This window comes from Panicum virgatum, chromosome 5N (assembly GCF_016808335.1).
Source record: "Panicum virgatum strain AP13 chromosome 5N, P.virgatum_v5, whole genome shotgun sequence".
Lineage (NCBI taxonomy): Eukaryota > Viridiplantae > Streptophyta > Magnoliopsida > Poales > Poaceae > Panicum > Panicum virgatum.
In genome coordinates this window covers 40,703,677-40,719,065 of record NC_053149.1, presented here as the reverse complement: position 1 = coordinate 40,719,065, position 15,389 = coordinate 40,703,677, and the positions used below count along the sequence as shown (strand labels likewise).

The window sequence follows — 15,389 nt, the reverse complement described above, 5'->3', positions numbered from 1 at the left end:
TTTATTTTTCTTCTAAAAATAATACACGTCTTTCTTTTTTCCTTCCATAAACAATGATGCCAATTATTATCCTTCCAAAAGAAAAAAAGGACGTGAATTATGGGTTAATGTACGTGGAAAGAAAAATATGTGTATACTAAAGGAAAGTAATACGTTAATACACGTCTTTATTTTCCTTCCATAAACAATGATGTTAATTATTATCCTTCCAAAAAAATGACGTGAATTATGGGTCAATGAATATGCAAAGGAAAGTATGTGTGTGCAAAGGAAAATATGTGTGTGCTAAAGGAAAGTATTATGTGGGTACAAGAGGTGGGTATAGGAAATTGTTGGTGTAAAAAGTAATAGGATTTTGGTGGAAAACATTAATGAAATCAATCTCCCCATTCCTTTCGTCAAACCTTTTGGCCTGACAAGTGGAGCCTCCATGAGGGGTACGGTGGGTCTAACCTTGGTGAGAAAGATTTTCAATTGTTTTAACTTTTTGTAGATAGATTAACTTAATCTTCTCTTGGGTACTTTGGTTAATAGAGCACTTGAATGTGTGTAAGAGCCAAGCCTATAGCTTCTTCACGTTCTAACACCTTCAAATGACCGGGCATACAATATATATTGCCACAACTAAGAGACTAGCTGGTGCAATTGATGGGTGCAGCTCTACACATCACAAGCTGATCCGGTGGTAATAGCCACGTTGACTATTCGTTGGGCCGCTGACTCGCGGGCTCCCTATGTATCACTGTCTGATAGGGTGATAGCTTTAATGGACATGACCGAATGAATCGGTCATTCTGAATAGTTCTTCGTTCCAACATCACCGACGACATGACCGATTGAGTCAGTCATTTTATAGGTGATCTTCCTCTTTGCCAATAACACCGACCGGCCCGGTGGTACACTTCGAAATTCCAATATATAGCTTCTACTTTTATTGCTCTTAGGCACTAACTGATCCAGTGCATCAGATACTTCCCCAAAAGCATCGGTGGTCCTCTTCTTCCACATGTGCTGCTATAGTTTGACCAACGGATACAATGATTTTCTTAAAATGTTTTGGTCAAATACATCAGTAAATGATCTTCACTGTTTTAACTAATTTCTTCGGGTATAATTATCCGGGCTTCTTTTCTTTGATATTTACTATCGTTAATGCCTTAAAAAAATTATTTTTAGGGCATCTAGAATCCAGATGACATCTGAAATGAAGCAAAGCATCGATGAACCAACGGCCTCAGAATAACACGGAGCGGATCAATTCTGTGAACGAAGCAGAAGCAGGAATCCATGTTGTACCTGATGAATCGGCACTCGGTTTGGAGCCAGCCGATTATTTGCAGTTGATCTGTTTTTTTTTCATGAACATGCCCAAGCACATATTTCATTAGAGGAAAACAATAGGACCAATACAAACCTTAATAGATAGAGGACCACCTAACAAGTGGTGGCGGATGATCTCACAATAAACAAGAACAGTAAGAACAACGGAGGAGACTCACCCGAACCTACAAATCTAGCCACAACCAAAAAACTAAACCTACTTAAGGAAACTACAGAGTCAAGAGTGCAAAGGTATACAACGCAACAAAGGTGGCAAAGTATCCATCCAACCATCTAACCACGATGTCAAAGCATTCGCCAGAGGCAATTCCCAACCAACATGACGGCGGCAGCAAAGCATTCACCAGAGCAAAACAGCAGCAAAGTATCCACAACGAAGAGAGGGGTGGCAAAGCATCCGCCCGATGACGATCGACGCAACCCGAACAATGTAGATGCAACAGAGCGAAGGCAGGTGCAAAAGCAGAAACTCTCCGAAGAGAGGGATGGACCACCTCCACCAGAGCTTCCAAGACGACGCCTCAAGGGAGGGAGCGACGCAACATGCATCGTCATCGTTCGACCATCATGCTCATGATTTTTCACCCGGAGAGCTCACTGGAGAGGAGGGAAGTGGGAAAGATGACGCCTTCAAGAAGGTGAGCGGCATCCGAGGGCATTGTCATCTAACTGCGAGCGGACCTAAGGCTTTCGGCTCCACCCAAATCCCTCCCCAGGGTCAATGCCACCACAACACCGGGAGAGCCCGCTGGCTGGCACCCTGCAACAGGCCACCAGGAAAGGGCGGCCAGCGGGGGGCAGAGCCAACCGCCCAGACTCCTCCGGAGGGGTGGAGCTAGCAGAGGCCGAGGTCGCCAGCCAAGAATCAGGTCGAGGGAGCACCGGCACCCAGCGACCTAGGGCAAAGAGCAACTTGACCCTATGTCGCTTGCTCGCTTATCCTATGACAACTTCTAAAAGAAGAAAGATTGGCACAAAAAGCAAGCGGTTAAGAGATCCTCCTGGCCCAACCCTAGACACTCTAAGATCCTTTTTCAAAGAGCTCTTACGCGGGAAGTCTTTCGCTCTCTCTTATTCAGCAAACTAACCTCAGTTATTGAAGGTGCTGACGCTCCCAGGGCAAAGAGCGCCACGACGCCCCTGGCGATCATGCTTATGTTGGAGATATGCCGTAGAGGCCGGCAATCATAGATATGATTGTACTCCAATATATCCATGGTTAAATTTGTGTTCATTGAATATCCACCATGGCTACTTGTATCGATTGACAATTATGTGAATTATTTGTGAGACTCTTTACTTGTACGGTTATTCTAAAAGTTATCCATAGTCAGAGTTCATGTGAGGACACACGTGAATATTAGACTAGCACATGTATTGGTTGATGATTATGTTTCACAAGTCATAGACATGGAGATGTCAAACCAATAATATGGGCACACATGTGTAGACATGTGGCTCGACTGACCCAACATGAGATGTGGTTCTCTCAATACACAATGTGTACGCTTTGTTTTTAGATCTGAGATTGATGCATGTTCTCAAGATGTGAATCAACCTACCTAGGGGCTATCAAACGTTGTTCCATAACTAGGCAATCGTAAAGGTAGCTTTCAGATTTGTCGAGAAACATGATGTGAGGCATGGTCAATCAAGATGGGATTTCCCCTCTCTACTTAAGAGAGATATCTCTGGGCCCCTCGAATGATTGGATCCGGGGAATGCATGGCCATGATATATAGATTAAGGGTAGACCTACGCAGGGATTCTGAATCACATGTTCGAGAAACAGAGGTTAGCTTGGAGCTAGACCAAATATCGTGAGGCAAATGTAATAGCATGTACATGATGTTGTGATGGTTCATCTGATACGATCTTTATGTGCACATAGGAGTTGACACGTTTTGCTAGAGGTCGCTGCCAACTATTGGGCCGAGTAGAAGTACTCAAATCATGTCTATGTGTGCATGAACCTATGGGGCACACACTTAAAGGGATGGAAGCCTAGTGAGGATTGGATCCGAATTAGACATGGCTTAGGAGCACTAATCAGCCTCGGAGCCAGAGGCCCATTAGGGGTGCCTATATATTGAGGGGTAGGTGTCAGACCCGGGGCACCGGGACTGCTTATAGGCATAGAATGTTTTAGAATAAGGGTTAGCTCATGGATGTACCTTACTTCTCTTGTAACTGCCCGAATAGGCGTAGAACTAGCTGCAGTGCAAAGGAAACTACCCGATTGTGTTGTAGTAAGTTTCCAACTGTATTCCCCCTCGAAACATCATCAACACCTAAGGCAATACAAACAACCACATAGGACGTAGGGTATTACGCAACTCGCGGCCCGAACCTGTCTAAATCTTTGTGTTCCTTGTACCATCGAGTTCCAGAGCAGTCGATCCCTACCTACAAACCTTACTGCTAAGGGTATCCCTGAGCAGGCTTGGCGGTAAACATCGACAACTGGCGCGCCAGGCAGGGGAGTCGGCGAGTTCATCGGCGAATTCGATGGCCGGATCAAGCGACGCCAACAACGTGCCTGAGGGCACAACTCTTGTTTTAGGTTCCTAGGCCTGCATGGCTGATGGATCGGGCGGCTTTTCCAGCCTCCTTGTCACGCCCAACTTGCCTAAACCGAAAACCATCTTCCCACCCGCCGACATCTGCGAGACCGCAGATCTTGACGGAAAACGAGCTCTACTCGAGCTCAGCTCGGATACTACAGAAAATGTGTCAACTCCAACTCGAATTCATGAGTCAGTCGACTCCGACACAAATTCTGATTCCAAAAAACTTCACTTTTCCGAAACCCTCGGAAAATACCTGACTTATCTCAAGTCAATCAAACGCCCCAAGATCAACAACTCAGAACTACTCGATGGAGTAGATCGAGTTTCACGATCAATAGAGGGATGCATTTAAACTTGCAGAATCCGCTCTTGGCTTATCTAAAACACAGCAGAACCCAGAAGCATTGAACCCACCACAGGAACGGTCGGGTGATATACTCTTAGGGGTTGATCGAGTAGATTCTAATCTCATCAACTGCATCAAGATAGCTGAAAGCACTCAGCAAAATAAGAAGCAGAAATCGGGAGGAGGAATCTGCGGGAGATCTGGAAAGACAAACTCCCGGCTTGTTCAGTTGGGACCGTCTTCCTCCAGGAAACCTCAGAAGTCTTCACCGAAACCTGCTCACAATCGGATTCCCAAACCAACAGACAATTCCGATTCCTTATTCGATCGGGATTTCGATTAGTTCATGAATAGTCTCGACAACTTTGAACCATTCGATGACCTCAAAGACTGGTCAGACAATGTCGACTTGTTCATGGATGCTATGGACCATCCACCCCAGAATGCTGATGCCCTCTGGGAACTGGCCAAGCTCATGAAGGAAAAATCCAAAGCTTCTAAATAATCCAGCAAGTCGATATTCGACAAACCCTGGATTAAAAAGTCTGAAGGATTAACTCCTACTCAATCATGGCTACATTGGATGAACGAGAACGCCCTCCGTGTAGAGATGGGCATCCCACTTCTCGCTCACCCAAAGCACACATACTCCAAAATCGGCGGCTTAACCGATTCCGACTCCGAGTACTCTTCTGACCCGGAGGACGAACTGGATGACCTAATCTAGTACAGCAAGAAAGTCGAATCCAACTCGACTAAGAATCCCAAGTTTGATAAGGACTCCCTCCCAAACTTGGTCATATATGCAACACCGCAAGGACAGACAGTGCGCTGGAAAGACATACAAGATCCCAAGGCTTCCAGCTTTGAGCCAACAGATCTCCCCTTCCAGCAGAGCACCCTGTTAGATCCGTCAGCAAGCAAACAAGACCAAGAAGTCCAGGATCTCTGCCGTGAAATCCTCATGGTTCGCATCTCTGAAGTCCATGAGCCAGAGGATGACTCCACGGAGCGTCTTAACCTCAACGACTACAATTCTGATGACTTTGATGAGTATCTTTCAGACAACATGAAAACTACTCCCCCCACGGTCACACAAGCCCAAGCTACTACCAAGCAAGACGTGCTTGCACCTCCTCCAACAGTAACAGTTACTGTCCAACTGGAAGAGCAGCACGCAGCAGAAGATCTCTACGAGCGTCGCCACCTGCTTAACCATAAAAGGGTGTTCAGGCGCCAGCGCCTCGCCAACTGCCAGCAAGAACAACAAGGCGACAACTACGACTACTCCAACAGCGACCTTCACAATGTGATCAACATTGGTCGCGATGCTCGCAACGTCATCATCTCAAGAAGAAAGGAGCGCGGGGAAATAGAGGCTTAATGCCCTTCTTCCAACTACCGCATTCCAGCACATGCTTCCGCATCCTTCAAGAAGCGCAAGCTGGCAAGTACCCTTCCCCAGGGTAAACCGCGCACTCAACATCATGGAGAAACATCTCTAGGTGGAGATAGGATCAACAAAATGCTCCTACGCTAGTGCTTCGTGCACCCAAAGAGCTCTCATACAATCTTCGAGTGCAACTCACTCCGCAAGGCCCTTGGGGCACCACTGGTAAAGGAGACTTTACCCAAAATCTAGTTGACTCCTGTATCGATTAGTTTACCTCCAAATATTTTCATTCAGTCATGTAAACCATTACTCATGTCTACGAGCAAGGGGTAGGTCTTAAGAGTCAGAATTTGTCATTTTACAATTGCTATAATCTCGACAAGTCTTTAGTAAAAGTTGATTCCCTCACAATCGACTACTTTGCTCTCACTCACCTGATATATACCCCATAACTAATGCTACTCTGAAAGCTCTGCTCAAACATGGAGCAGTAATCGAGTAGTTTTTTATGGTTTGCCTCGAGTATTCTTTCGATATTTTCGTCTTGGGTAACCCGACGGGGTTCATCCTAACATACCTGTCCTAAGAATTACTCCAGTCCTTGGTTAGGACACCCTACTCGCTGGCTCGAGTAGGTTTTGGATATCCTTACAATGGTTTCATCTTGGGTAACCCGACGGGGTTCATCCTAACAGATATGTCCTAAGGATTACTCCTGTCCTTGGTTAGGACGCCCTACTCGCTGGCTCGAGTAGGTTTTGGATATTCTTTCGACATTTTTGTCTTGGGTAACCCGACGGGGTTCATTCTAACAGACCTGTCCTAAGAATTACTCCAGTCCTTGGTTAGGACACCCTACTCGCTGGCTCGAGTAGGTTTTGGATATCTTTACGACAGTTTCGTCTTGGGTAACCCGACAGGGTTCATCCTAACAGATCTGTTCTAAGGATTACTCCAGTCCTTGGTTAGGACACCCTACTCGCTGGCTCGAGTAGGTTTTGGATATTCTTTCGACATTTTCGTCTTGGGTAACCCAACGGGGTTCATCCTAACAGGCCTGTCCTAAGAATTACTCCAGTCCTTGGGTAGGACACCTTGCTTGCCTTGCTCAAGTAAGTTCGGGATATTTTTAAAATATTTTCATCTTGGGTAACTCGACGAAGTTCATCCTAACAGATCTATTTTAGAAATCAATCCAGTCCTTGAGTAGGACACATTACTCGCTGAATCGAGTAGTTTGTGGATATTTTCATTAAATGTTTTCCCCACTTGGGTGACCAGATGTGGTCCATCCTAACCAGTCAACTTTGAAAATTATTCCATGGAGCGTACAACAAGTTCTTGGTACTCTAGATAAGTCAACACGAGCCTCCCGCTTGCTTGGACCATCGAGGGAGTGACACTACGAAGCTTGTTGCCTCGAGTACTTGACGGGTTTTACCTGCTTGCTCGAGACACTAAGTTTATAAAGTGTCCCATTTTCCTTTGGTACCCTGAGTAGTTGTCGAGAGTCTCCTGTTTACCTATGTATCAAAGAACAACACCCAAGCTCCTAATTCTCCAAATACTCGATAAGAGTTCTCCCTGTTTGATTGGACAATCAAGTCCATAAGAACACCCATCTAACCCAAGCATTTCTTTTCAAAAAGAAATCGGAATTAAGCTACGGCTTAAAGCATCCTCATGCTAAGTGCTTTTCCCACTTGGTTAATCCCGCGGGATTCAATCCTAACTGGACAGCACTAGAGTTCTGATTAGAACCATACCACTCGACTCTCCTCAAGAATACCCTGCCTCTTAAGTCACTTATGGATACAACTCTTTGTATCTACTATCAAGATTGAGTAGGCGCGATGCTGCCAGAACTCATACCTTTCGAGTATTATTACTCAACATATCAAAGGATCGCGCAATCCTTCTATAAAACAAGTACTCGACATTACACAAATTTAAATATTTGTGCAAAGTACTTGCGGCTCACATACCAAACAGTTTACAACCAACTCAAGGTGACCCGGACTTGTTCAAGGTCTCCACTATCTTGTCCTCTATGGGGGAGGTCTCTCTCAGATATTGACCAAATTGGTCATCGGTGCAATCGGCCTTTGCACCCTCCCCAAGCTCATCCAGCAGAGTACGTGGCCAATAGGACTTCACCAACCTGAGTACATGTCCTACGTACTGTCGGGTGGTTGTGGAGACGTACCTCTCAAAGCTCTTGGGTACTTTACGAATTATTCCCGCCAACATGAGCAGTTCATCTTCATTCCCCTCTGGGATCTCCATAAGCCCTGCCACGTCTTGAGCAGCATCCTTCACATCTCTCAGCTCTACGAGCTCTTGCTGCATCAAGTCCTGGGACTCTGACAGGTCTTTGAGTTGCTTAAGAGCTGTCGCCACATCTCGATCAGAGTCCTTTTTGATCTTCTTGAGCTTCTCGATTTCATCTGCGTTTCGGTACATAAGAATCTTTAGATCCAGTACCAAGCTTTCCTCAATCTTTAATGATTTTGAGCAAGCTGTGTACTCGATTAAAAGAAAAGCTTATAAACACCAGGCAGAACAATCTAGTCGAATGCATCATAAATGCTAAAGACTAACCTTTTTTGGCCTTGGAGAGTTTTTTGATCTTTTCATGAAGGGCAGCCTTCTCGGACGAGAGCTTCTTCACTTGCTGCTCTGAATTGTCCGGAGGCTGGCTACTCCCCTGCTCCAACACTTCCTGCCAAAAAGAAAAAAACAAGAGGATCAGTATACACTACTCGATCTAAGTAAACAAGTACTCGAAAGTATTCGAGTACTTACCCCCAACAACTTATAAGCAAGCTTCACCTTCTCTTGAGGCAGAGCACTTCCCGATGAGACCTGGGAAGTAGTCGTCCGCACCTCAGAGATTGCCTTTTCTGGCACATCTTCGACTTTTCCCATAGTATTCCTAGATTTTGGGAATCTAGAGAAAAACTTGGTTCACAAAACCAAACTAAGAGAAAAGGGAAGTACTTTATCAATGCAAGGCACTATAAGTTTACCTGTAGGGGTTTGCTCAGGCAGCTTTTCACCGCCTCCCTCCTTAGGAAGCTTCTCGCCGCCCCCTTCCTTTGGAAGCTTGTTGCTTCCGCCGCCCTCCTGGAGGCTTTCTTCGCTCCTCTTAGGATCCGGGAGTGGTGAACTCCGTATCATGGAATCCGCCAACTCCTCCGCCTCACGAGCATCCATCTCCGGAGTGCTCATGGGCTCCTCCACTGCTGACTTGGGGGCTGAGTCATCTTCAGTTTCCCCCCTTGCTTCTAGCAGTACATTGCTCCAGCGACAAGTCAGTTAAAATGTACTCGATACACAGTCAAATCTACAAAACAAGTTCAAAGAACTTACGTAGATGCCCTCGTCACGGCAAGCTTCCTGATGCCAAACTTTCGGGGCGGCCTCACAATGACGGCCTTGCCACCCGTATCTCCGGCATCATGTACATTGGAACTACTCGCCGGCCGAGTAATCCTAGTCCCCCTTGATGGGTCCACTGTGGTGGAAGGGACGGTTTGTCCCACCACAACATCATCCCCAGATGCTGTAATCCATGGCACCTTAGCCGCCGGACTTGAAAAGCAAAAGCTTCAAAATCAAACCAAGCAAATCAACAAGCTGGGTAAAGTACTTGATAAGCTGCTTACCTGTTGCTCGTAGTCTGTGAGGAGCTGCTGCGCTTCCTCACTGTCGACCGCGTACCCTTAGGGTGTCCCACCTGGGTATCCGCGCTTGGAGTGGGGCTATGCTCCCCATCACTCTTCTCCCCAACTGCCTCTTCATCTGCACAACCAAGGTCAGATATTAGTATTGCTTATGTAAGATTTCATGAGAATATTCTGGCACTTGGTTGACAGTATAAGAGCGCGAGGAGAAAGAAAAAGGATGATTATATGCCTGGCAACGGAGGACTACTCTTAAAACGCTCCACGTCCTCCTACAAAAAGCAAAAATTCTATCAGAATCATACTAAGGTAAGGTACTCGATTGCTACAAATCAACTACTCTTATCAGTACCTTCTTCGGAGGATTCGCAGTAGAAAAGGTATCAGGGAGAACAGGTATTTTCTTCACATCTCTTATAGTCGCTGGACCCGACTAAACACTTCTTCATCTGAGATCTCTTCCTCCGAGTATCTTGACGAATCAATTGTTCCCTGACATTGGAAACCAAATGTTTCCCGGGCCTGCAATGGCTGGATTCTCCTTTTTATCCAGTCGAACACAACAGCCTCTCCAGTCAAATTCTTTTGCCTAAGATCGACAATTCTTGAAAGAAGCGTTGGGATTTGACTATTGTCGACTGGTTTCTTGTTGCATTTAGGCCACTGAATTGGAGGGCCTGGAGTAATTACTGGTACGCTTTCCCATTGGTTCTCTATGTAGAACCACTTGGGTTTCCAGTCGATTACCATGTTACTAAGCTTATAGGGGATATACACTTTATCCTTCCCCTATCTAAGCTGGAGACCCGTACCTCCTACTACATCTAAAATGTAGGAATCTGGCTGCGGATTAAGATGGAAAAGGAATCAAAAGAGCTCAAAATGGGGCTCGATGCCCAGAAAAGGTTTGCACAAATGTACGAAGACAGAAATATGAACAAAGGAATTTGGGGTCAAGTGGTGAAGTTGGATTCTATAGTACCGTAGGAGCCCAAAGAAAGACAAAGAACAAGGGAGCCCCAATCCCCGTTCAAAGTAAGGAGCAAAAGCTACAATTTCACCCGTATTTTCATACGGACGATCCTCACCCAAGGCAGGACGCCATTGAATAACAGATTTCTCCGGCAAAAGACCAGCAAAACTAGGGTTTCTAGGTCAGATTCAGAACACTTACTTGAGACCCATTCCTCCTCATGGGTTGGCTCAGCAACTACACCCTTGCCCTTGCTTGACTTCTTCGGAGCCATCCGGAAATCCATAGAGCACTTCACGTGCATACACTAGATAAAACCTTAATGGATTTGGAAGCAAGATAGAGCAAGGAGCTTTAGATCTGGAAGCTGGAGGCTACGAGCAAGAATAGATCTAAACCAATAAAAGGGGAATGGCGGCCGGTGGGGTAAAACCTAGTTACCATTCTATTTTATAGTAACGGTGGCAACATGGTAAATACCCAGAAGGTTAACAGTCAGTTACCAATTGCGGAATAAAAGGGATTTTTTGAGACATTTATTTTTTCTGAAATTACATTCTAGAAAAATAAAATACTCACATTCCTTGACAACTACTCGACTTCACTCCCTTCTACTGGGATTACACTCCAGAATAAAGGAAAACTACTCGACACAATACAACTACTCGGTATTACAATGCAAGTACTTTCTTCTAAAAACTTTACAACGACTTGGGTCTACATGCACACCTCCTGGATCTCTTGGAGCTTCTAGTTGAGGCCTGCTGCAGCTAGATCGGCCCGAAGCCGTGACAAAGTATAAATTTGTTATTCCCATCAAGGGAATAATGATACTCGTATTCTGGGAGAAAAGTTTCAATAGTTTGGAGGCAGATTACAGTAATGACCTCGCAAGATCTCTTGTAGCATCTTGCAAAGGAATTTCTCCTTCTCCCTGAATACGTTGTGACAAGATTAAGTCTCCTCACCAGATATGCAAGTTCTTGGGTACATAGAAACAGACAACCCCAAGAGTATGACACAACGTGATGTCACTCATCCCCTGAAACCCTGCCTCATTGGAATATACAAGGACATGATGTCCAGTATGGATCCGATGAGAGCATTGGGGTTGCGGGATTTGGCAGCAGCGACTTCTCTTTTTACTCGCAAGTTCTCTTCTAGCATCTTTTGCTGGAAAGGACTAAACAAATATCAGGAGGGCGAGAGCAAGAACACCAAATGCTAGCCATAGCTTTAGAATGTTGGTGCTTCTGGCAAAGGCCTCTCACCTACCTTTTATAACCACAAGGGATCATACTGGAGGACAACCCGTGATGCTACAGTGGTAGCACGCCCAGATGCAATAATGCAGATTCTCCATACAGTATAGTCCCATGTGAGCATACAGTAAAGAGATATACACCCCGTATTTTATTTCTGAAGATATTTCGGGTGCAATTAGGCTGGCGTATCCAATTGAATCAATTTTCTAGGATTTTTTACCCGAAAAAGGGGTCTTTTTGGATACCGGATCTGATTAAACCTACAGATATTCTAAAGAATAAAATCTAATGCCACGGCTTAGATCCTTAATTTCAAATCTTTGCTCGGGGGCTACCCGCAGAATAAGAGATTTTGATTTAAGGCTCGGGGCTGCGGGATATGTGCATCAGAGATTTATTTTTCAATTTTTTGGAAAACGATGAAGGAAAATGACTGAAGTGACCCTCAGCCTGATTCTGCAATTCAACCTAAGGCTCGGGGGCTACTCCATATGGAGCGCGAGTGCTTCGCGCACCATATATTATCAAGATTTTGGGGCTTGAGCACCTCACAGCCTCGAAGCAATCAAAAGTACTTGGCGGACTACTCGACATATCTGAAGGAGGGCCCGAAAGCAACCAGAGGGACATTCTGACTACTTGAAGTACTCGGAGATGCTGTTGACGGTCGTTAAGTGCAAAATATGAGCGTCAACTATACTCATTTAAGAAGGAAAACTATACCTCTTACTCGTATATTTGTATCACTAACCTAGCTGCATAGTTGTTTTCGAGAATTTATGATTTCAGGAGCCCAAGTTCGGAATGAGACAAAAACACAATGAATACGCAGACAGAAGTCACAGACGATCGTGTCCTGCGTAACACGAGAACGGAGTTCCACAAACCAGACCAAACCGACCAACCAAGCCCCGACACCGACCATCTGACATCAGGACCCACAGAGCAGTGAGCCAGAGAAGGTCGGTGGGAAAAGGCACCAAGGGGGGGGGGGGTCGGCCGACCCCACCTGTCTGCCTCTCCCACTGATTTTTGGTGGGAAGCTTGATCTTATCCTCCCAATGGCGGTTTGGCATGTTTCCATGTTTAGAGATGGTGGGAACTGACCTCATATGCGGGCATGGTGCTCGGGTATGCGGGATCCTTCGGATATGACGGTGCTCCACGGTGTGACTAGGGTAGACCGCAGGTGGTGACAGCCCTGTTGGTCCGCCGGGAAGCTGCTTCTCGGTTAGCGTACTCCCCGACGTTCGGGTACGGTGTAGGAGTTCATGCAAAGATAAAATGGGACTAGATGTTCTCCAGTGCGGGTCATTCTCCCCGATGTCCCTAATTTCCCGGCACTTGCAGCTCTAAGCAACGCAGCTAATGTAACTTATCCGCTAACATGATTAGTATAACAGGAATCTTTGCCTATGCTCCCACTAACCTTAGGATTGCTTGTTTATTCTTTATTCTTGAGAGTTGGCTGTTCTGTGTGTGTCACATTACCCTTGATTATCCTTATCATTTATCACTTACCCCTGTATAGTCAGTGGTCTTCATCTTGCTCATACGTGTCATGGTTATGCAACTAAGTAAATACACTTTACACAACCTAGCCATCCCTTGGGAAAATATAAATAACGATACCCTGAATACTTTCGGGTGAAATGCTACAACGGTATATCCGTGCACTTGCAGATCCTTCTGTAAACGTTAAGACATACCACACGGCATCTTCGAGGCGCCGTTGCTAGGAACTAACCACTCCTAGTGACGTCGCTAAGAAATGCCAACAAGCATTTCCGGCGCCGTTGCCGGGGATGGCACTAGGTGTAAAGTTATTTACTAAAGTACATAAATATGGCAATATAAGTAAGAGGTAGCTACTGCTTATACAGGCTAATGTGTTTATGTTTTTGTTTTCTCCCGATTGGATGAAAACAGGGTAGTGTATGTCTGGTTTCTCCTTGCCGACAAATTTTGTTGAAAATCCCGAGAAGCTCATGAGAAGGGTCCGACCTCGCGTCGTTCCTCCTCCGATCTCGCAGTCGACAAGCGAACCAGCTTCCCAAGCACCATCAACTAAACTCATGGCTGAGAAGACTCTCCAAGACTTCTCCGTCCCCTCAGCTACCAATGTGGCAACTGGACCCAACATTGATGTTGGGGACGTGAACTTTGAGCTGAAGTCCAGCCTCATAAACATGGTGCAGGTTAGCCCATTCTGTGGCAAGCCGAATGAGGACGCCAATGGCATCTCTAGAATTTTCTGGAGCTTTGCAAGACCGTAACCATACGGGGCGTTACGACTGACGCCCATCTCCCTCCTAGGGAAGGCGAAACAGTGGTTTTATCAGAACAAGGTAGCCGTCAGCACATGGGACAAGTGTTCCATGGCGTTCCTCGCTAAGTTCTTCCCGTTGGGCAAAACCAATGCCCTACATGGAAGAATTTCAAGTTTCCAGCAGACGGGGATGGAATCCATCCCAGAAGCTTGGGAGAGACTGCAAGAGTACATACTCGCCTGTCCTCATCATTGGATGGACGAGTGGCTCGTGCTCCAAAGCTTCTACAACGGGCTAACGACTACATCCGGAGTCCACCTTGATGTGCTGCTGGAGGAGCCTATCTTGACCTGACAATTGCCAAGGCTACGGCCTTAATCGAGAAGATGGTCTCCAACCAGGGCTGGAACGAGGAACGTTCCCAGCCCAGAACCAAGGACAGAATGCATACCGTCAAGGAGATAGCTATGCTCGCCGCCAAACTGGACCTCCTACTGAAGAAATTCGATGAAGGGAACCGGCCACAGACGCTTGTTCCCGTCCATGCCATGAACTCGTACTTTACGTGCGAAGTTTGTGGTGATGGTGGACACTCGGGGAATGACTGTCCCGAGACCCGTGATGATGCAGCCTACATCAACAATAACAACACTGGGTTCCGTCCACAAGGAGGCCAGGGGTGGGGTCAGACACGCCCACCATTCCAAGGAGGAGGTAACAACTATAACTCAAATTTCAATTCGAACCAACCCTCCTTGAGAGACCTAGTTTTTGGCCAAGCTAAAATAAATGAATCTTTAAATAGAAAGCTTGCTGCCAACGATAAAATTTTGGAAAGTATAAATGCTAAAGTTGAAACTCTTTCTTCTGCTCATAAAAATCAATTAAGTTTCAACAAAATGATAGAAACACAACTGGCTTAGTTAGCTGCTGCTGCTCCTGTCTCTGAAGACGGGAAGATCCCGGGGCAACCCGAATCTCCTGTTGAAACTGCAAATATGGTGTCTACCGGGTGGGGCAACCTTCCCCGGCAGACTTCTCGAACTAATCATGCAGGCAGGTACAATCTCCCAAAGAATGACGTTTGGGATGGCATGGTGGCAGCCGTGCAAAAAGATCCAGGGGTACCCATGATCAGCTGCTCAATCTACGTCAAGCACTTCGAACAATGTCTATGCGATCTGGGGGCAAGCGTGAACATAATGCCCAAGGTGATATACGAAGAACTCGATTATCCTGCTCCTAGTGATGATGCTAAGAAATGCCAACAGACGCCCAGCCAAGTACTCGACGCCTACAGGACTCGGTTACGAAGAGCTCGGGGGCTTGTCAGACCCGGGGCATCGGGACTGCTTATAGGTATAGAATGTTCTAGAATAAGACATAGCTCATGGATGTACCTTACTTCTCTTGTAACTGCCCGAATAGGCGTAGAACTAGCTGCAGTGCAAAGGAAACTACCCAATTGTGTTGTAGTAGGTTTCCAACTGTACTCGGCTAGGACTTTCCATGTAACCCTATCCCCCCGGATATATAAGGGCGGGT

The 15,389-nt window shown here is 46.0% G+C and overlaps 1 non-coding gene across 1 annotated transcript; it reads right to left on the bottom strand.

The window, feature by feature from the left end:
• Positions 1–13,994: 13,994 nt before the first annotated feature.
• LOC120677130 lies at positions 13,995–14,101 on the bottom strand. The gene has a single exon (XR_005676193.1). It is a non-coding gene; the product is annotated as a small nucleolar RNA R71 (small nucleolar RNA).
• Positions 14,102–15,389: the final 1,288 nt, after the last annotated feature.